The sequence below is a fragment of the Carassius auratus genome, chromosome 16, assembly GCF_003368295.1.
Source record: "Carassius auratus strain Wakin chromosome 16, ASM336829v1, whole genome shotgun sequence".
Classification (NCBI taxonomy): Eukaryota; Metazoa; Chordata; class Actinopteri; order Cypriniformes; family Cyprinidae; genus Carassius; species Carassius auratus.
The window spans coordinates 3,996,726-4,021,059 of NC_039258.1; the positions used below are offsets into that span (position 1 = coordinate 3,996,726).

At 42.1% G+C, this 24,334-nt stretch overlaps 1 protein-coding gene and 1 pseudogene across 1 annotated transcript in view; both read left to right on the top strand.

Annotated features, from left to right (window-relative positions):
- The window catches only part of LOC113115788 (tripartite motif-containing protein 16-like), a 66,159-nt gene that overhangs the window by 5,779 nt on the left and 36,046 nt on the right, over window positions 1-24,334 (top strand). The gene's annotated exons all lie outside the window — the stretch shown is intronic.
- On the top strand, window positions 11,270-16,638 carry LOC113115812 (tripartite motif-containing protein 16-like; annotated as a pseudogene).

A 24,334-nucleotide genomic window follows, 5' to 3' on the forward strand; every position in this document is an offset into this window, starting at 1 on the left:
CCGTAACAGTGAGATGTTATAGAGTCTCTTCTTTTCTTTTCATGACATTAATACTGTAGCTGAACTTCTGTCAGTGAAATAACATGTATGAATAAATGTGTGTAATAAATCCTCATATAGACAGTAAGATCAGTGTGTGTGTTATATTCTGTGTTAAGGGGAAGTTACTGTTAAAAGCAATTCATTACAATACTCCCTCCCTAGTGCGTTACTCCCTAAAAATACCATGAAGAATATGACACAAGAGAAAAAAGTTCAACACTATTCAGCAATGAGAATTATTATTTTTTCATTTTTGCTTAGTATGGTTGAATTTATCATCGAAGGTCAGTAGCAAGATATTGGTTGATAAAATGGGATTAAATGCATAAATGATATTTCTCTTTTTTAAATATTTAAAGGTGCAATAGGTGATTGTCTTCAGAAAAAAATATTTTATGCTGGTTGAAAATCTCCTCACTTCCTGATAGCAATCATTAAGTTAAGTGGTCTAAATTTATTATCTGTATTTATATGATCTGTGGAAGGCATAGGACCAAGAAATGTTCATCCTTTCAATTTTCTTGGTCCAAGGTATGTATCTGCATACCTCTGCGCACCCTGTTCATGCAGACTGGATACATCAAGAGCATGTTCATGCACACTGTGCTGAGAGCGAGAATGGCAGACAAACCTCAACAAGACAATCTTCCTTCCTGGTATTCTAGTACTATTAAAGTTTTCTCGCTGGTGAGTGACACTTGATGTAGCCCAGTGGCTCAGTCGGAGGGCCAGTTGTAGTAGTATTTTGTAGTAGTATTTAGACAAACTTGCTTCAAAAATGTATTAATTTTAAATAGTCTATTATTCCTTAAATGTTCCTCTGCCTTCAGTGACGTGTCTCCTGATGGACCTGGTCTCCCATTCAGGTACTGACCAGACTTAACCCTGAGTAGCTTCAGTGGGTAACCAGTCTTGGGCTACAGGGTGACATGGCTGCCGGTATGGCTGTATCTCATTTAATGACTGCTAAAATTATTGATGAAAATATGTTTCCAAACGAAATGTTTGCTTTCAAAAGCAAAAATGACAGATTTTATCTGTCACGGTTGGTAAACAGTGATCTCGGGGTGTTTGCACTTTGTGGTGAAATCTGTGTGTTTCACATCTGCACTGATTAGCTTGTGGGCATCTCCGTTAATTGTCATCAGCAACAGCTGTCACTCATTAGGCATCCACTATATATTGGCTTGTCTCACGTCTTGTGTTTGTGAGATCGCTGTTTCATGTTTAATGTGGTTACCCTGTTCGTTGGCTTTAGTGTTGTTTGAGTTGGATGTCTGTGTTCTCCCTAGAACCTCATCCACTCTCCCCACTTCCACTCAGCCACGAACTCTTACCTTCAACTCTATTTCCCGCAGTTCCTGTGCCATCCTCTCCTGCTGCCTACTCACCGTCATTATCCGGACTACTCACCTTCTCTCCGCCATCATCCGGATTCCTCAGCTCCTCACCACCACCACAGAGTGTCGTCTTCTCAGCCTCATTGTTTATTTGTGTCTTTGTATTCCCCTTATCTTATTAAAACTGTTAACTCGCATCTGCTTCCAGACTTTCCTTCAGTCCACCGTCACAGAACGATCTCACCACCATGGAAGCAGCGATCACCAAGAGAGAGAGAGCTGGACGGAATTGTGGGTGGGGTTAGTGCATGAACAGCTCTCTCTCCACCTTCAATACCACGACTTAGGTGCCCTTGAACAAGGCATTGAACCCCCAACTGCTCCCCGGGCGCCGCAGCATAAATGGCTGCCCACTGCTCCGGGTGTGTGCTCACAGTATGTGTGTGTGTGTTCACTGCTCTGTGTGTGTGCATTTCGGATGGGTTAAATGCAGAGCACAAATTCTGAGTATGGGTCACCATACTTGGCTGAATGTCACTTCACATCACTTACATCACTTACATCAATACCCTCACGGACTAAATGCACCACAGTGTCCAACACATGGATCAGCAGCAGGAGAGCATCTCTAACACCGGACGCACTATCTGAGCGCTGGTGGCACAGGTGTCTGAGCTCACCCAGCGGATCCATCAGCTCAAATCTCCCACTGCGCCCATCGCACCGCCTGCGCCGTCCGTCCCCCGGGAGATTCCCCAGGACCACTTCCTGCCAGAGCCGCGACTTCCGGCACCGGAGAATTATGCGGGTGAGCCAGCATTTTGCAGAACTTTCTTAACTAAGTGTTCAATGCATTTCGCCCTACAGCCCCGCACCTTCGCTACTGAGGATTCAAAAGTAGCATTCATCCTCACATTGTTATCCGGCAAGGCTGCCTTATGGGGGACGGCGGTGTGGGAGAACCAAAATCCGTGTTGTGCCTGGTTCCACGCCCTCTCTGAGGAGATGAGGAGACATCGACCGTGCAGCGACCGGCAGGGAAGCCGCTCATCAGCTCTCAGAGCTCCATCAAGGTTCTTCCTCAGTGACCGATTATTCCATCGAGTTCCGCACACTGGCGGCCACGTGCCAGTGGAACGAGGCGGCGCAGTGGGATCGATTCCTGCATGGGTTATCTGACCGTGTTCAGAAAGAGATCTACCTCCTCAAGCTGCCCCCCACTCCCGACGGATTCATAGAGTTGGCTCTACGGGTCGACGCACGGATTAATCGCCTGGGTGGCCAACCCAGTCCTTCTCGCCCTACCATCTCTCCTGCTAGGGGGCGCTTGAGTCGAGGGAACACGGTCGGTTCCATCGACGACTCACTCTCACCATTCTCACCTCCTGCATCCCCCCTCTCCCCCACACCTGCAATTCAGATCAGCGAGGATGCGGTGCGCCAGGTCTTCCGGAAGCAGAAAAGGAAAAAAGCACCAGGCCCAGATTGTGTTACACCAGCCTGTCTGAAATCCTGTGCTGATCAGCTGGCCCCCATCTTCACACAGATCTTCAACAGATCGCTGGAGCTGTGCGAAGTCCCTTCATGCCTCCAACATTCCACCATCATCCCCATCCCTAAGAAACCCAAAATTACAGGACTAAATGACTACAGGCCTGTGGCTCTAACGTCTGTAGTCATGAAGTCATTTGAAAAACTGGTGCTGGCCCACCTGAAGGACATCACTGGGCCCTTGCTGGATCCTCTTCAGTTTGCCTACAGAGCAAACAGGTCTGTGGACGATGCAGTAAACATTGGACTGCATTATGTTCTGCAACACCTAGACAGACCGGGGACTTATGTGAGGATCCTGTTTGTGGACTTCAGCTCGGCCTTCAACACGATCATCCCAAACCTCCTCCTGCCCAAACTAAATCAGCTCTCCGTGCCCACCTCCGTCTGCCAGTGGATCAACAGCTTCCTGACAGACAGGCAGCAGCTAGTGAGGCTGGGAAAATACACATCCAGCACCCGTACAATCAGCACCGGAGCTCCCCAGGGCTGCGTTCTCTCCCCACTGCTCTTCTCCCTGTACACCAACGATTGCACATCTATGGACCCCTCTGTCAAGCTCCTGAAGTTTGCAGATGACACCACACTCATCGGCCTCATTCAGGACGGTGACGAGTCTGCTTACAGACAGGAGGTAAAAGAGCTGGCTGTCTGGTGCAGTCTCAACAACCTGGAGCTTAACACGCTCAAAACAGTGGAGATGATCGTGGACTTCAGGAGAAACCCCCCTGCACTCCCCCCACTCACCATCATGAACAGCCCTGTGACTGCAGTGGAGTCATTCAGGTTCCTGGGAACCACCATCTCTCAGGACCTGAAGTGGGACATTCACATTGACTCCATCGTAAAAAAGGCCCAGCAGAGGTTGTACTTTCTCCGCCAGCTGAGGAAGTTTAACCTGCCACAGGAGCTGCTGAAACAGTTCTACTCCACCATCATTGAATCCATCCTCTGCACTTCAGTAACTGTCTGGTTCAGCTCAGTTTCTAAATCTGACCTCAGAAGACTACAGAGAGTAGTCCGGACTGCTGAGCGAATCATCGGTTCAACTCTCCCATCTATTCAAGAACTGTACTTATCCAGAGTGAGAAAAAGGGCTGTCAAAATCACTCTGGACCCCTTACATCCAGCACACTCCCTCTTTGAACTGTTGCCATCTGGTCGACGCTACAGAGCACTGAGCACTAGAACGACCAGACACAGGACCAGTTTCTTCCCTCAGGCAATCCATCTTATGAACAGCTGACAATAATGGCGAACACACTACACTTTATATTTATATACACACACACTTTATTTATCTAACACACATACTTAGTATACACTTAAATTTTGCACACAATATATATGTACATACATAACTTCACTTTGTAATATACCTGCCTACAATTGTCATTTGTATATTGTCATTCACTGTCTTCATATTTGTATTTTTTATTCTTTTATTATGTGTTTTATGTTCTGTCGCTGTCATTCTGTTGTACTGCGGAGCTTCTGTCACGAAAACAAATTCCTCGTATGTGCAAACATACCTGGCAATAAAGCTCATTCTGATTCTGATTCTGATTCTGACCACGAGCCCATGCAGGTGGGTGGAGCTTGGCTGTCCCGGAGGGAGAGGGAACAGCGGAGGTCCCAAGGACTGTGTCTGTACTGTGGAAGCTCTGATCATAACATCGACTCATGCCCGGTTAAAAGAGCCAGCCTGGTTGTAAACTTGAGGCTACTATCGGGTGGGATCTCCGCTGGGAAGTCCTCAACTACATCATCGCCCCTTCTTCCAGTGAAACTGCGGTGGAGGAATCAATCTCATGAATGTCATGCCCTTCTGGACTCCGGAAGGGGATTCTTTTTTTTGGGTAAAAAGGATGGTTCTCTGCAACCTTGCATTGATTACCGAGAGCTGAACAACATCACGATAAAGAACACCTATCCATTACCACTAATGTCTTCAGCTTTCGAGAGGTTGCAGGGAGCATCCATATTCACAAAATTGGATTTACGTAATGCTTATCATTTGGTCCGCATCAGGAAGGGGGATGAATGGAAAACCGCCTTTACTACCCCTAGAGGGCACTTTGAATACTTGGTGATGCCGTTCGGGCTCTCCAACTTGCCCGGGGGTTTTCCAAGCACTCGTTAATGAAGTGTTGCGAGATATGGTAGATCAGTTTATATATGTTTACCTGGATGACATACTGATTTTTTCTTAATCTCTCCAGGAACACGTTTAACATGTCAGACGAGTGCTCCAGAGGTTACTTGAGAATGGTCTTTTTGTCAAGGCGGAGACATGCGTATTCCATGCACAGTCTGTTCCCTTCCTAGGGTATATCGTCTCATCCGAGGGAATACGTATGGACCCTGACAAAGTTAAGGCTGTGATAGATTGGCCATCTCCAGATGCCCGTAAGGCCCTACAGTGGTTTCTGGGGTTCGCCAATTTCTATCGGCGTTTCATTCGCAATTTCAGCCAACTAGCCTCACCTCTGACAGCCTTGACCTCCCCCAGTACTCCGTTCAGGTGGTCGGACGCAGGTGAGGCTGCGTTTGCTAACCTCAAGAGCCGCTTCATTTGGACTCCCATCCTTGTGGCCCCTAATCCCACACACACATTTTGTTTTGGCTTGCCAAGGAGACAGCGGTCACTGTCCTAGATCACGTCTTTCGGCATCATGGCCTCCCGGTAGACGTGGTTTCGGACAGGGGATCTCAGTTCATATCCAAATATTGGAAAGAGTTTTGCAAATTGTTAGGAACGTCAGTAAGCTTGTCTTCGGGTTATCATCACCAAAGCAACAGACAATCTGAGTGAGCCAACCAAGATTTAGAGAGGACGTTGCGATGTTTGGTCTCCAAGAATCCTTCTTCCTGGAGTCAACAACTCTCTATGGTACACATCGCCTTTCATGTGTCCAAAATTAAACCCGTGTTTTATGCACGTATTAATCCGCCTACTCCAGTTCCCCCGCTACCGCTACCGTCTCGTAGATGGGGAACCGACCTATTCGGTTAATCGTATTCTGGACTCGAGACAGAGGGGACGAGGATTCCAGTATCTGGTGGACTGGGAAGGTTAGGGTCCGGAGGAGAAGAGTTGGGTACCTGCTAGGGACATATTGGATCACTCCCTTATTGATGACTACAATCAGCAGGTAGGCCCTTCTGGGAACTCCAAGAGGAGTTCTTAGAGGGGGGGGTACTGTCACGGTTGGTAAACAGTGATCTCGGGGTGTTTGTACTTTGTGGTAAAATCAGTGTGTTTCGCGTCTGCACTGATTAGCTTGTGGCCGTCTCTGTTAATTGTCATCAGCAACAGCTGTCACTTATTACACATCCACTATATATTGGCTTGTCTCACGTCTTGTTTTTGTGAGATCGTTGTTTCATGTTTAATGTGGTTACCCTGTTCGGCGGCTTCAGTGTTGTTTGCGTTGGATGTCTGTGTTTTCCCTAGAACCTCATCCACTCTCCGCACTTCCACTCAGCCACGAACTCTTACCTTCGGCTCTATTCCCCGCAGTTCCTGTGCCATCCTCTCCTGCTGCCTACTCACCGTCATCATCCGGACTACTCACCTTCTCTCCGCCATCATCCGGATTCCTCACCTCCTCACCACCACCACAGAGTGTCGTCTTCTCAGCCTCATTGTTTATTTGTGTCTTTGTATTCCCCTCATCTCATTAAAACTGTTAACTCGCATCTGCTTCCAGACTTTCCTTCAATCCACCGTCACATTACCTTTTTAATGCTGATAACCTCACACAGATATCAAGATGCAGCAATATCGCTGATGACAGTCAACAAAATATTCAGATAAAAAAAAATGTTTCATTAATTGTCATTAATTGTTTCATTGTGTGTGATATATGTGTGAATCTACATGATTCTGTCCAAAGAATTTCTGCATAATGACTTAAAATATTAAAAATATTATTTCAGGACAAAATTTCATGCAGTGGTATTCTAGGTCTACTTTAAAGTGAAATTATTACATCTAAATAATGTTCTCAGAGATCAGACTTTGGCTTGAGGGGCCAATGTTTTGCCAATGAGCAAATTCTCGGGGCCCTGAGCCGAGCTGGGCCAGTCAATCAATCAATCACCTTTATTTATATAGTGCTTTAAACATAATACATTGCGCCAAAGCACTGAACAACATTCATTTGGAAAACAGTGTCTCAATAATGCAAAATGATAGTTAAAGGCAGTTCATCATTGAATTCAGTTATGTCATCTCTGTTCAGTTGAAATAGTGTCTGTTTTAATTTGCAATCAAGTCAATGATATCGCTGTAGATGAAGTGACCCCAACTAAGCAAGCCAGAGGCGACAGCGGCAAGGAACCAAAACTCCATCGGTGACAGAATGGAGAAATAAACCTTGGGAGAAACCAGGCTCAGTTGGGGGGTCAGTTCTCCTCTGACCAGACGAAACCAGAAGTTCAATTCCAGGCTGCAGCAAAGTCAGATTGTGCAGAAGAATCATCTGTTTCCTGTGGTCTTGTCCTGGTGCTCCTCTGAGACAAGGTCTTTACAGGGGATCTGTATCTGGGGCTCTAGTTGTCCTGGTCTCCGCTGTCTTTCAGGGCAGTAGAGGTCCTTTCTAGGTGCTGATCCACCATCTGGTCTGGATACGTACTGGATCCGGGTGACTGCAGTGACCCTCTGATCTGGACACAGACTGGATCTGGTGGCCACGGTGACCTCGGAACAAGAGAGAAACAGACAAATATTAGCGTAGATGCCATTCTTCTAATGATGTAGAAAGTACGGTGTTATGTGAAGTGTTCCGGTTCCAGTTTACCTAATTAATGCAGCCTAAAAATCCTTTAACGGATTTGGATATTAAAAGCATATTAGTATGTTATGTGTATGCCAGGTTAAAGAGATGGGTCTTTAATCTAGATTTAAACTGCAAGAGTGTGTCTGCCTCCCGAACAATGTTAGGTAGGTTATTCCAGAGTTTAGGCGCCAAATAGGAAAAGGATCTGCCGCCCGCAGTTGATTTTGATATTCTAGGTATTATCAAATTGCCTGAGTTTTGAGAACGTAGCGGACGTAGAGGAGTATAATGTAAAAGGAGCTCATTCAAATACTGAGGTGCTAAACCATTCAGGGCTTTATAAGTAATAAGCAATATTTTAAAATCTATACGATGTTTGATAGGGAGCCAGTGCAGTGTGGACAGGACCGGGCTAATATGGTCATACTTCCTGGTTCTAGTAAGAACTCTTGCTGCTGCATTTTGGACTAGCTGTAGTTTGTTTACTAAGCGTGCAGAACAACCACCCAATAAAGCATTACAGTAGTCTAACCTTGAAGTCATAAATGCATGGATTAACATTTCTGCATTTGACATTGAGAGCATAGGCCGTAATTTAGATATATTTTTGAGATGGAAAAATGCAGTTTTACAAATGCTAGAAACGTGGCTTTCTAAGGAAAGATCGCGATCAAGTAGCACACCTAGGTTCCTAACTGATGACGAAGAATTGACAGAGCAACCATCAAGTCTTAGACAGTGTTCTAGGTTATTACAAGTAGAGTTTTTAGGCCCTATGATTAACACCTCTGTTTTTTCTGAATTTAGCAGTAAGAAATTACTCGTCATCCAATTTTTTATATCGACTATGCATTCCATTAGTTTTTCAAATTGGTGTGTTTCACCGGGCTGCGAGGAAATATAGAGCTGCGTATCATCAGCATAACAGTGAAAGCTAACACCATGTTTCCTGATGATATCTCCCAAGGGTAACATATAAAGCGTGAAGAGTAGCGGCCCTAGAACTGAGCCTTGAGGTACTCCATACTGCACTTGTGATCGATATGATACATCTTCATTCACTGCTACGAACTGATGGCGGTCATATAAGTACGATTTAAACCATGCTAATGCACTTCCACTGATGCCAACAAAGTGTTCAAGTCTATGCAAAAGAATGTTGTGGTCAATTGTGTCAAAAGCAGCACTAAGATCCAATAAAACTAATAGAGAGATACACCCACGATCAGATGATAAGAGCAGATCATTTGTAACTCTAAGGAGAGCAGTCTCAGTACTATGATACGGTCTAAATCCTGACTGGAAATCCTCACATATACCATTTTTCTCTAAGAAGGAATATAATTGTGAGGATACCACCTTTTCTAGTATCTTGGACAGAAAAGGGAGATTCGAGATTGGTCTATAATTAACTAGTTCTCTGGGGTCAAGTTGTGGCTTTTTTATGAGAGGCTTAATAACAGCCAGTTTGAAGGTTTTGGGGACATATCCTAATGACAATGAGGAATTAATAATAGTCAGAAGAGGACCTATGACTTCTGGAAGCACCTCTTTTAAGAGCTTAGATGGTATAGGGTCTAACATACATGTTGTAAGTTTAGATGATTTAACAAGTTTATACAATTCTTCCTCTCCTACAGTAGAGAATGAGTGGAACTGTTCCTCAGGGGGTCTATAGTGCACTGTCTGATGCGAAACTGTAGCTGACGGCTGAATGGTTGCAATTTTATCTCTAATAGTATCGATTTTAGAAGTAAAGTAGTTCAAGCCCGGCCAGTGCAGGCTTGTTTGCAGGGCTGTTACACCACAATAAAGGATGAATATCACTCTTTCCCACGGGTAACTTTGGGGCTTTCTGATTGGGGCTCACTGTTTCATTTTCATTTTTTATATCAGTTTCTTTGATGATATGTGTATTTCTATCAGGACATGACTGACATTCAATAATGATAACCAAGGTTTACTGTAAAACTCAAGCAGCTTTGTCATGCTAAAAAGGATGTTTACAGAAGTGGGGATAAAATGTTGTACTGCAAGGCCAAGAACAGACTACTAAATGAGATCAGAGTGAATAAAAAAACGACTCTGAAAAGCTAAGGAAAAAAAGTTTTCAGCCAATGACCCAATGTCAGTAAGGACTGGTCTGAGTAACATCACCAAGTACAAGACACCACCCCCACAGTCTATGGAGAATCAACAACTACCTGACGATCCCAGTCTCACCCCCCACCCCCCACCTGCTTTAATCTGTACTTCACACATACACCTAAACTGATTAAAAATGATTAAAAATAATTTGCGTTTACATAAAAATGGCTTAAACCGCTATATTTCATATTCCAGGTAAGTAGTTGTTAGTAAACAGTAACTGCATTTATATGTTGTTTATGGTGCATTCTGGTATTGGTTGTAATATTAGTTAAGTAAATCCAAACTTTGCTGAAGAAGCGTTAGCAAATTTTTCGATGGAAGATGAAAGAACCTGAAAAACTTTGATCTCCAGAGAAAAAGACAACACAAACATAAACGGGCATCTTCGAGACAGCGCACAGAGTGAAGGTGCAGTTGACCTCCTTCCCTTCTGTCAATTTGTTTAATTTTAAAGGATTGCAGCAAAAAGGATCAGAGCGATTCTGTAGCCAGAAAGCCTGTAGTGTGTTGAGTGTCTCTTCACTTCATACTATGTATTTTCTAAGGTCAGGTATGCATATTTTACTTTTAGATGCATCTTTGAGAATTCGATTTTTTGTATTGATACGATTTGATATGTTTGAATTGGATATGTAATTGGCAGAGTACATAATTACCTGACTGATAATGAATTGTTACATTTGTTTTTATTCTGCTTTACTCTGTAATTATTGACTATATTTACGTTGAATCCCTGTTAGCGACATGAGCACCCGAAGAGTTTAACTAGAATAATCAAATGTCAGAAGAATAGGCCTACTAAATAGAAACAGACATACAACCGATTTGCATTCCAACCTGAATTAGAGGTCATAATAAAATGGACTCAGATTAAATAATAAAATGGAGTCAGATTTGGAGGGGTCGGCACCGTTCGCCAGGGTGCCGGAGCCTGCTGCCATCCACCGGAAATGGGAAGAGCAGGGAACGGGGGACTCCTGCCGGCTGCCCAAAACCGGAGAAGCCGTTGCCGTCCACCGGGCGGTGGAGGAGTGTCGTGCCGTCCGCCGAGGGCCGTCCAGTGCCACCGCCAGGCACCGCGGAGGAGATCACCCAGTGGGTGGAGGGCCGAGCAGCAGTGCGTCTGGGAACCGCAATTTTTTTTCCCTCTCTCCCCTCTCTCATCTCTGTCACTCCTCCTTTCATTTCCTTTTCTCTCGCCTTGTCCGCTGGTTCCCGCCTCCTTCTTCCTGTAGTTATGGAGATTTTAATATTACACATACATATAATGAGGAACAGGAACCTGCTTTACAGACTCATAGACACCTTACTTACACACATCCCTCAAACACAGAACAAGGAAACAGGACACATGTGTGTTCAGAGAAAGAGAAACTAAAACGAGGTTGAGCTACTGTGTGTTTGTGACTATATTCATGCAGTAAAATGGCAGAAGCCAGAATTTTTCACGATGAGTTCTTGTGTTCAGTTTGTCAGAATCTCCTGAAGGATCCAGTGACCATCCAGTGTGGACACAGTTACTGTAAGAGCTGTATTACAGACTGCTGGGATCAGGAGGATCAGAAGAGAGTCTACAGCTGTCCTCAGTGCAGACAGACCTTCAGTCCAAGACCTGCTTTATCTAGAAACACCATGCTGGCTGAAGTGGTGGAGAAACTGAAGAAGAGAAAACGTCCTGCTGACTGTGACGCTGGAGCTGGAGATGTGGAGTGTGATGTCTGTACTTTAAGAAAATCCAAAGCCATCAAGTCCTGTCTGATGTGTGTGAACTCTTACTGTCAGAATCATCTTGAACAACACGAGAGTTGGTTTAAAGGAAAGAGACACAGTTTGACTAATGCCACTGGACAACTGCAGGAGATGATCTGCCAGAAACATGATAAGCTCCTTGAGGTTTTCTGTCGCACTGATCAGAAATGTATATGTATGCTGTGTACGATTGATGGACATAAAAACCATGACACTGTATCCGCTGCAGCACAGAGGACAGAGAATCAGGTATTTTGTTTGATCAAGTTAATACTACGTGTAGTGATCCAATTGTCTAACATGTGTCAAACTCAATACACCACATAATTTTATGTGGCCTGTGGGAGCATATGGTTGCCTTAAAATAAAAATATATGCTGCTTTATATAGTAAATTATGAAAATGCTTATCATTTATATGTACATTTAGTAATTTAGTAGACACTTTTATCCAAAATTACTTACAAATGAGGTCAGTGGAAGCAATCAAATCATAATCAAATCACATTATTGTCTCTATTTGGTGTGCTATTGATATGCAATAGTTAGGATTAGGGGTGTGGTAAAGGTGTGTGTATGCCAAAACTGCATATTATATGCACAACAAGACATGTTCAGTGCCTGAAGTTGGCCGGCACTTTTTCGCTTGTACTGGCACTTCTGACGTTTTGCCAGTACTTAAAGTCAAAGTGTCTGTGTATGAGTGATTAGAAATGACAATAAATAAACCACACTACCCAGGAGAGGGCACTATGAATTACCACTCATCTCGGTCTACCAGGGGTTTTCCAAGTGGGGATCACGAGAGCACGTAAGGTGTTCTGTTTTGATCTTATAGTGCAAATGCATTGACTTACTGGAAAGTGTGCAGAGTAGTCAAATAATAATTAATTACTGATTTGAATCAGCAAATTTTGATGAAAACATAGCGCTTTAAACAAAATACATTGCGTCAAAGCAACTGAACAACATTCATTTGGAAAACAGTGTCTCAATAATGCAAAATGATAGTTAAAGGCAGTTCATCATAACTGAATTCAATGATGAACTGCCTTTAACTATCATTTTGCATTTTGTTTAAAGCGCTATATAAATAAAGGTGACTTTGACTTTGACTTAGGATGGCCGCTTGTCTAGCGCCTCTACACGGGATGACAGCCACAGCTGACCCTCCAGAGTCGAGTCAGGTTCCCGTTGACCCTCCAGAGTCGAGTCAGGTTCCCGTTGACCCCCCAGAGTCGAGTCAGGTTCCCGTTGACCCCCAGAGTCGAGTCAGGTTCCCGTTGACCCCCCAGAGTCGAGTCAGGTTCCCGTTGACCCCCCAGAGTCGAGTCAGGTTCCCGTTGACCCCCCAGAGTCGAGTCAGGTCCCCGTTGACCCCCCAGAGTTGAGTCAGGTCCCCGTTGACCCCCGAGAGTCGAGTCAGGTTCCCGTTGACCCTCTAGAGTCCTTCCCCTTGGTCCTCCGCCGGTCCACCTCCCTCCTGGGTTCCTTGTTTTTGTTAATTGCACTTGTCTCTGTTTCCCCATTTTACCTGGCCCTCCGTCCCTCCCCCTGGTCCTCCGCCGCTCCACCTCCCTCCTGGTCTTTGTGTTCTTTGGTCTCTTCTTGGGTTCGGGTGGAGCATCTGGTAGCTGCTCCGTGGAGGAGGGGGTAATGTCGCGCTGTCTGGTCTCTGTTTCCCTGAGTCTCCACTAGTGGTCTCACTTCCCCATAGGCACCTCACCGTAGGCACTACAATTCCCACAAAGCCTTGGCACTTCATCACAGTAATTGCAATCCTGTTAATTGCACTCAGGTGTCTTCACTTGTTAGTCGTTATCCTCCCTATATTAACTAGTCCTTTTCTGTTTGTCTGCTTGGAGCCCTTACTTTCCATCATCTGGTTTCCTAGTGTTCCTAGTTTTCGAGTTCCTATTCCTGATCCTGTTTGTTTGTTTGTTTGTTTCTGTTTGGACTGATCTTTGGTTATGACCCGGCTTGTTTTTACTCTGATTTTGGATTGCCCAATAAATCTCACACTGCGATTGGATCTCTTGTCTCCTGTTTACCAGAACGTGACACCCCCCTGCAATAGTCTGTTTATTTTCTGTGTAGAACTGCAGGTTAATTAAACAGAAACACTGTCAGTTTGAAGCTCTACGTCTGTGTCTGGTTCACTCTCGTGATACTTACGCCTGCAGTGAAACAGGCCTTAATATTGATCATAATTCATGTTTGATGATTGTAACTGATCATCAGTTGTGGAGTTTGAACCTTCAGCCATTGGTTTATTAGCTACAAATTTACTGGATTCATTGATGATTTAGTGACAGTAATTTTTTGAGACATTTACAATCTTCTGTTTTTCCTCCAGAACCAACTGAAGATGTTCCAGCAGAGAATCCAGCAGAGAGAGAAAGATCTCCAGCAGCTGAGAGAGACTGTGGAGTCTCAGAAGGTGAGTCTGGAGAAGAAGAGAAGTTTGTCTCCGTCTCAGTTCAGACTCACTGAAGCTGAATCACTGTGTCTCCTAACAATGCTCTGCACAGACAGCAGTGGAGGACAGCAAGAGGATCTTTACTGAGCTCATCCGCTCATCCATTGAGAAAAGCTGCTCTGAGCTGATACGTCTGATCAGAGATCAGGAAAAGACTGCAGTGAGTCAAGCTGGAGGACGACTGGAACGACTGGAGCAGGAGATCAATGATCTGAGGAGGAGAGACACTGAGCTGGAGCAGCTTTCACACACACAGGATCACATCCAGTTCCTGCAGGTAACACACATCTAGAAGAACAGGATCATAGTGGACATGAGTGAGATTCTGCTGTGACTCACAGAGAAAACATTTGATGAGTGTCTTATTATATAATCATCAGTCAGACTCTCATCTCATCATCTTTTGAAAGACACTTACAAATATCTTTCAGCTCTCGAAATCTCTCAATAATCATTTCTCTGAGCTCTTTTATATTGAAGATACTTTTAGCTGTCAAACACCACTAGCGCATCCAACAGTTTAAAACTTATTACCAAATTTTGCATCTCATTCTTTATGTTTCAGTGAAATCAGTAAACTTGATAGTACTGATTCTGAGTAACGTTTATCAAAACTGGATCAGGCAATCCCGAATCCTGATAAAATTTAAACATGAAGACCCCAAATATAAAGTAATGTGTATATTAGCAATACTTCAGTGTATTCAAACCAAATCAAACCTGATTGTGCATTAGGGGTCCTTGTGAAGTTTCAGCATCTCTAACCACTCTATAGTTATAAATGATGGTCAATCTAATTGTAGCCTTGGAGCTTCTTTTGTGCTTGAGCTGTTAGATGGATATGTATGTTCTTATCAGAAATTATATCATCCACACAATTTCCTAGAAAGTTGATATATAGTATAGGTGAAATAAGACTAGAATTTATAGCTGTAATGTGATTTAGTGAATATGAGAAGAGTGATGATAATGCTGTGACATGTTGGACTGAGTTACTAAGGATCAGTCAAGTCAACAAGAAGCGCACAAATCTGATGTTCCTGTAGGTTATTGGGTGAAGTATGGAGCTGATTTCTTTTCTTTTCAGTTTTGATTACTGTTTTCTGTAGAGTTTCCAGTCTCTCTCAGCACCTCCTGAATCTACAGATGCAAATGATGATCTCTTCAGTTCTCACTTCTCTTCTGATGATCTGAGAGAATCTGTCCATCAGCTGAGAGACAAACTGGAGAATTTCTTCAAAAAGGAGCTCAAGAAGATCTCAGACAGAGGTAAAGACCTGGAGATTCATTTGCTCTCAGAAACCAGTCCATCATCATCTCATATCATGGAGAACATCATATTAGAAATGTCTTAGGAATGAATTCAGGATCATGAGAATCACACTGTTCATGTCTGTTGATTTCTACAGTCACATTCACCAACACGGTTCCCAGAACCAGGGACAACATCTTACAATGTAAGTCAATACAAAACAAGCAGAAAATCTCACTGATTGTGTCCATGTTCTTCCTGAAGGTGAAAGAATAGTTTTATAATTGATGATGCAAATGATGATTTGCACAGGATAATTGTTTATCCGTACTGAGACACTTATGATACAATGAACATGAAGAGTTCAGCTACATGAGAAAGATCAAACAGATTAATAATTCCTATTTCTGATGTGTTTTATCTCCATCAGATTCCCATCAGCTCACTCTGGATCCAAACACAGTCCATAAAAACCTCTGTCTGTCCGAGAACAACAGAGTGATGATTCACACACACAGAGAGCAGTCGTATCCTGATCATCCAGACAGATTTGATGTGTATCGTCAGGTGTTGTGTAGAGAGAGTGTGTGTGGACGCTGTTACTGGGAGATTGAGTGGAGGGGAAATAATGGTGTGCGTATATCAGTGTCATATAGTAGCATCAACAGGAAGGTAGGTGTTGAGTGTTTGTTTGGATCTAATGATCAATCCTGGAGTTTGATTTGCACTCCCTCGAGGTACTCATTTTGGCACAATAAGACACACACTGTTCTCTCTGTGGAGTCCATCAGCAGTAGAATAGGAGTGTTTGTGGATCACAGAGCAGGAACTCTGTCCTTCTACAGCGTCTCTGACACAATGAGCCTCATCCACACAGTCCAGACCACATTCACTCAGCCGCTCTATCCTGGGTTTGGGTTTGGACCTGGATCATCTGTGAAACTCATCAGTGTTGATGAATCAGATTAGATTGACAAGAGATTCTACCCGTAATGCTTTGATGCATGATAAATTAGTAACAGTGAGATATTATAAAGTCTTTTCTTTTCTCTTCATGGCATTTATACTACAGTGAAATAACGTGTGTAATAAATACTTATATAGACAGTAAAATGCATGTGTGAGACCTGCTGAGTGAGTGTGTTTCTGTGCTTATCTCAACCTCAGTTTGTGTTGATTTAGTTTTTGATGTAGTGTCAAACCTATCATTTTCTTACCACTATAATAATTACCTTTCATTTCAGATTATCACACACAGTCAATAAATCATTTTCATTATTCACTTTATGGATCTCCGGCCCTTGTGTTCTTTTGTTTTCTGGTGTCACGAGACGCTGTTTTTAATGTCACACATTTAATTATTGACTTTGAAATTTGTTTTCATTTTAGTTTAAAGCTTGTTCATAATATATTCTAATGTTTACCAGTGGCTGAAATCTGTAAATGACATGAAATTTCAAGTTTTTAAAACTGTGAGTGTGTGTGTTCTTGTTTATGGTACATTGTTGGGATCAAATGCTCCCCAAAGCTCAGTAAAACCTGCCATTTTTTTACATTGTGGGGTCTGTCCTGTGGTCCCCATGGGGGGGGGGGGGGTAACTAAAAATAGTAAATGATGTTTAATTGAAAGTGTAACAATGCAAACAGGTTTTCTGTAAGGGTTAGGTTTAGTGGTAGGGTTGGGTTAGGGAATAGAAAATGGTCAGTATAAAAAACATTTTTTTTTTCAATTCAGAGGGGACATCAGAAGTCTGAAATTTTTTTAATTTGATAGTTATTCAATGCATTAGCATTTGTTAGCTTGTCATTAGCATTTCCATTCATGCCTTTTGCTGTTTTCTTTTTTCTTTTCTTCTCTCCTCTCTCTCGCTACTCTCTCACTCTGATTTTTCATCAAACAACTGTGGTAAGAATCTTTCATCAAGCACGGTGAGTAATGGCTTCTCCTGCTATTGCTATTTTCACCGCTTGCCACATGTATAATTTATATCTCTCTGTTGGCGATGAGGGATTCACATGTGATAAATGCAGGGATATAGTTTGGTTGACAGAGAAGATTTCAGAATTAGAGACACGCATCCAAACTTAAAATGAGGACAGTAAGAATGTGAGGACTCTAGATATGGCTTTGGATGCGTCTAGCTCAGGCAGTCCTGTACATTGTTTGGTTCTGGTAACAGTGCCTTCATAGCAGGTCAACTGGGTGACTGTGAGGCGGCATAGTCGCAGGTCAAAACACTGCTCTTCTGTTCCAATCAAAAAATTAAACAGGTTCTCCCCACTCAGTGATGCACCCACTGAGAAACCTGATAAAAGTGCTCTAGTTATTGGCAATTTTATTGTACTGAGCATGAAAATAGAGACGCCAGCCACCATAGGCCAATGTTTACCAGGAGCCAGAGCACCTAACATCTTGGCAAATGTAAAAGTTCTGGCTAATGCTAAACGTAAATACAGTACTATTGTTATTCACGACGGCGCTAATGATGTTAGACTTCGCCAGTCAGAGATCACTAAATATAACATTAAAGAGGTGTGTGAACTTGCAAGCATGATGTCAGACACGGTAATATGCTCTGGTCCTCTCCCTGCTTACTGTGGTGATAAGATACATAGCAGATCATCAATTAATGGCTGGATGTCTAAGTGGTGCCTGAAGTATAACATAGGTTTTATAGACAATTGGACAAACTTTTGGGGCATACCTGACTTGTTGAAAAGAGATGGTCTTCATCCCTCCTGGGGTGGTGCCGCTCTTCTCTCTATAAATATGGCACATAGTCTAATAGTTTGTACTTGACTAACTTGGCCCCGGTCAGGAAGCAGACATACTGGCTAAACCGACCATCTGCTAACCGCCTCACATCACAGAAGGCAGATTATTCTCAGCACATAGAGACTCTTTCACCTAGATATAACACTATAGATAGTGTGACTGTTCAACGAACTAAAATTTAAAAAAATGTCAAATTTAAGAATAAAAATTTAATTGAGGTTCAACAAATAAAAAACAGATGCAATACAGATAAACAAATTATAAAGCTTGGCTTATTTGATTATCAGCTCCCTTTCTATGAAAGCACTTTCTGTAAATGATATGATCACCGTTCATAATCTAGATGTACTCTGTTTAACAGAAACCTGGATAAAACCTGATGATTAGTCAAGTCAAGCCAAGTCTGCTTTATTGTCAATTCTTTCACATGTACAGTACATAACATACATACAGAGAATTTAAAATACAATACTCTCAGACTCATGGTGCATACAGATAACACTAACAGTAGAGCCTAAAAAAATCTAATATAATGTAAAAAAAAAAAAAACTAAACAAATAAGGGCATGTAAAAAACGAATAAAAATGAAAATAAAGTTATATAAAGCAGCGCAAGGCACATGGCAGAAAGAGTTATTTTATTAAAACTCAAGTCTCAAGTCTCATTTATTTATATAGCCCCTTCAACTACAAGGTAGACCAAAGGACTGTACATCTAAAAGCAAGGAAACCACAAAAAAACAAAATATAGAATGACAAAGTCAAGAATTAAAAGAAACAGAATACAAATACGTTTTCACACGAGTTTTAAAAACATCAACTGACGGTGCAGATCTTATATCAGGAGGAAGAGCATTCCACAGCCTAGGTCCAACGACTGAGAAAGCTCAATCCCCTTTAGTTTTAAGACGAGTTCTTGGAACAACGAGCAGTAAACAATTAAAGGACCTTTGAGATCTACCAGAATTCATAAGCACCAAATCCTTAATATATTCCGGAGCTAACTCGTGAACAGCTTTAAAAACATATAACAAAACCTTATACTGTATACGATATTTCACAGGGAGCCAATGAAGCCTTTCCAGAACAGGTGTAATATGCTCCCTTTTCTTAATACCAGTCAAGAGCCTCGCTGCAGCGTTTTGAACCAGCTGCAATCTTGAAATGAGAGATTGACTGATTCCTACATATAGAGCATTACAGTAATCTAAACGTGTAGAGATGAATGCGTGAATCACTGTTTCCAGATCAGGAACAGACAAAAAAGATTTCATTTTCGCAATAGTCCTTAACTGATAAAAACAATTTTTTACCACATTTTTAACCTGATGGTCAAACTTAAGAGCAGAGTCAAAAATTACACCTAAATTTCTTATTTTAGGCTGAACGTATGTTTCCCATATACCTAGAAAATCGGCTAAACCACTGTCATCCTTTTTCATCCCAAACACCATGACTTCAGACTTGCTGGCATTTAAGTGCAAGCAGTTTTGTTGTAACCAACTGGTCACCTCCTTTAAACAAGCAACCAGCGATAAATTAGGGCTTGATCCTCCAGCTCCAATCGGTAAATAAATCTGAATGTCATCGGCATATAGGTGATAAGATATACCATATTTCTTAAAAATGTGGCCTAGAGGAAGCAAAAACAGAGAAAAGAGAAGAGGTCCCAGAATTGAACCCTGAGGTACTCCACAATCCAGAGAAACTGACCTGGAGGAAAAATCCCCAACCCTCACAGAAATTGAACGTCCCCTTAAATATGAGGAAAACCATTTTAAAACCGTCCCTCTCAACCCTACAACGTGTTCCAAACGACTAATAAGGATATCGTGATCAATTAGATCAAAAGCTGCACTAAGATCCAACATAATTAAAGCCCCAGTATTTCCCGAGTCTGCAATAAGTAATAAATCATTTGAGACTCGCAATAAAGCTGATTCAGTACTGTGTCCTGCCCGAAAACCAGACTGAAAGACATCTAACACCTCGTTTTTAGCCAAAAAAGAGCTTAACTGAGATAAAACTACCTTTTCCAAAAATTTTTAGATATAAGGCAGCTTTGAAATTGGCCGATAATTATTAAAATCCAACGGGTCAAGAGTAGTCTTTTTAAGAAGGGGCTGAATAACCGCCTGCTTAAAACTTAAAGGAAAAGTGCCTGTATAAAGACTGCAATTAACAATAGCAGTAATACAAGGCCCAGTATAATCGAATGTCGCAGCCAACAAATCAAAAGGCAAAACATCCCAACTAGCAGCAGGGCGTTTCAACTTACCAATAATAAGACTAATATCCTTAACTAAAACCAAATCAAATTTATCAAACGTGCTGACGTTTTTTAAAATGTCTCCTGTCAAGCCATTCCAGTCATGAAAACCAGATCTAATTGTATTAACTTTGTCTAAAAAGACATTTAAAAACTTCTCACAACACTCAGTGGATGGTGGTATTGAGACAGTATTTGAGTTTAAAAATCTATTAATAGATTGAAACAAAATTTTAGGTGATTTTGAATGCTGTGATATAATTTTAGAAAAAAAGGCTGTTTTAGCATCCTTTACAGCCTAATTGACTAAAGAGGTAGTAGAATGATGTCAGTTCTATGCTGAATGAGGTAGTGAGCAGACTAATGCTGCACAAAGTGACAGGTGCATATCATCGTATGTTAGTCAGGGGGAGGAATCTGGGGGGGGGATGGGTGGGTGGGTTCATAGTTCAGTGGTGCCTGGGGCAGAAGGGGGGGGGCAAGTTCAGGAGTGAGTTCAGGCGGTTAGACTGAAGAAGCTGTGTGATGGGTGAGTGGGATCACCTGCCATGCAGAGGGCTTTACGGGTGAGATGGGTTCTGTAAATATCATGGAGGGAGGGGAGAAAGACACCAATGATATTCTCAGCTGCTTTCACTTTGCATTGAAGGGTCTTGAAGAGGCTCTGACGGCCCTTCCGGCCACACTTATATCTGTCAAGAGCCTGACAGTGATGTGGTCTGAGGCACCAAGGTGGGGTAGGGGGAGAGCATTGACTCTTGGACTTGTCTCCTGTGAAGAGGTCTGCATGTTACTCTCCATGTCCAAGGGCCTCCTTGACAGTCCATGTGTGCGGCCTGATCTTTATTTGATGATAAAATTGCAGTCAGCCCACTCTGCTATCCATTTGGTGGGTGGTGGCATTGAGCTTGGCCATGGACAACACATATGTCATCGGGTTAGTGTCCGTATTGACCACAAAGTAAGTTACTTGATAAAGGTATTCACCTCATTGCTAACAAATAGCCCACTTCATTGCAAGGAATTCCATTTTCCCAGAGTGCAAATTATGATTCTTCCTAGGAACCGTTAGTGTCCATGATCCATAGGCAAACACCACCAGCTTCCCTTCCTGCCTCTGATTCAGAATGGCACTCTTGTGATGCATCACAATGCAAGATGATGGCTGTTCAAAACCAGGGTAGCCTATGATCAGCAAGTGAAGCAAGAACTCAAGAAGCTGTTTGAAGAAATTCTGATGTTGTTCTTTCCAAGTTATAGACTGACTGGAATTAAGTTGTGAGGCAGTTTTCTCCCTTTTCCCATGCCCTTCTTACAGATTTCCCATTTACCAGCTGCCACATTTCCTGAAGGCTTTCCTGCTGACAATAGTTCAAAGAGGGATTTAGCAATTGGGAAAAACTGGGAATGTATGTGCGATGATATGACCGGGACCCTAGCAGTTGTCACAGGTAACCCACAGTCTTAGGCTTACAGTCTTTTAGTGCTTTATAACCTCACACAGATATCAAGATTCAGCAATATCAATGATGACAGTCAACAAAATATTCAGATCAACTCAGAACATAAAAAAAACAATATTTTCATTGTCACCATTGTGTGTGATATATGTGTGAATCTACATGATTCTGTCCAAAGAATTTCTGCATAATGACATAATGACAAAATTTCATGCAGTGGTATTCTAGGGCTACTATAAAGTGAAATTATTACATCTAAATAATGTTCTCAGAGATCAGACATTGGCTTGAGGGGCCAATGTTTTGCCAATGAGCAAATTCTCGGGGCCCTGAGCCGAGCTGGGCCAGTGCAGGCTTGTTTGCAGGGCTGTTACACCACAATAAAGGATGAATATCACTCTGTCCTAGGGGTAACTTTGGGAATTTCTGATCACTGTTTTATTTTCATTTTTTATATCAGTTTCTTTGATGATATGTGTATTTCTATCAGGACATTACTGTCATTCAATAATGATAACCAAGGTTTACTGTAAAACGCAAGCAGCTTTGTCATGCTAAAAAGGATGTTTACAGAAGTGGGGATAAAATGTTGTACAGCCAGGCCAAGAACAGACTACTAAATGAGATCAGGGTGAATAAAAAAACGACTCTGAAAAGCTAAGGAAAAAAAGTTTTCAGCCAATGACCCAATGTCAGTAAGGACTGGTCTGAGTAACATCACCAAGTACAAGACACCACCCCCACAGTCTATGTAGAATCAACAACTACCTGACGATCCCAGTCTCACCCCCCCCCCCCCCCCCGCTCTAATCTGCACTTCACACATACACCTAAACTGATTAAAAATGTTTAAAAATAATTTGCGTTTACATAAAAATGGCTTAAACCGCTATATTTCATATTCCAGGCAAGTAATTGTTAGTAAACAGTACCTGCATTTATATGTTGTATATGGAGCATTCTGGTATTGGTTGTAATATTAGTTAAGTAAATCCAAACTTTGCTGAAGAAGCGTTAGCAAATTTTTCGATGGAAGATGAAAGAACCTGAAAAACTTTGATCTCCAGAGAAAAAGACAACACAAACATAAACGGGCATCTTCGAGACAGTGCACAGAGTGAAGGTGCAGTTGACCTCCTTCCCATCTGTCCATTTGTTTAATTTTAAAGGATTGCAGCAAAAAGGATCAGAGCGATTCTGTAGCCAGAAAGCCTGTAGTGTGTTGAGTGTCTCTTCACTTCATACTATGTATTTTCTAAGGTCAGGTATGCATATTTTAACTAGAATAATCAAATGTCAGAAGAATAGGCCTACTAAATAGAAACAGACATACAACCGATTTGCATTCCAACCTAAATTCGAGGTCATAATAAAATGGACTCAGATTAAATAATAAAATGGAGTGAGATTTGAGTTTAACCTAAATTGAATAACTCTACATGCTGAAAAGACAGAACACGCAGGAAACCTTCAGCCAGCACCGGATAGCTTCGTTCCTTGGACCGGGTGCGTGGACATTGAGCAGCAATAAACAAATGTACTGTGCAGTGCTTAATTTGTAAATTGCGAGGTCCCCGGCTAACGGATCCAGCATGTGATTACAGAAAGGACAGGTAATCGAGTATTCCACATTGGTTGCATTCATCACATTGGTGGACTAGTTTAAGTGATTAACAGCGTTCATCAGTTGCTTTTAGGGTCTGTAAGGTCATGAGTAACATGGAAATGCCATGCAATTTTAAAACAGCAATTTCCAGGCTTGAAAAATTTAGAAAAAGTTGTGTAAGTTTATTTTACAACTCTTTGTAGGTGTCTAGTTATCTAGAGATTCTCAGCCTCAATGTCTGCCCAAATTTGAACAAGGCTCCAGTCAACTTCATAGGATGCATGGAATAGTTCAATTCAGATGCTTAGCTCAGATGCTTCGCTTAATAACCTATACACTACTTTGTAGTGGTTCTCTCTCTCTTAAGTTGATCCACCGTTTCCCCCAAGGCTTCTTCTGCCATTTTAAATCAAATGATGTGTTGTCTTTAACTTATAACAATGTTGATTGTTGTTCTTTGAACCAGCTTCCTTCTCTGGACCACCAGAAGCCTTTAATATTCTTATCCACAAGCTTGCTTATTAAGTGTCAAGTTATCTAGAGATTCTCAGCCTCAATGTCTGCCCAAACTTGAACAAGGCTCCAGTCAACTTCATAGGATGCATGGAATAACTCAAAACATCGGATTTGGATTCTTCATTGAAGCAATTTATTAAAATCTTTCAACTCTGGTCTTCCTCTGCTTATTTTCAGAGTTCAATTCAGATGCTTAGCTCAGATGCTTAGCTTAATAACCTATACAGAGAATATATAAATATGAGTCACTACACACAGTAATAGTCATTTAAAGAGGTTTTAACTCATTTAAATTACAACCAATGTTACTAGAATACTCACAAATCAGAAATACAGTGCAAACCGGTTTAACAACACTAA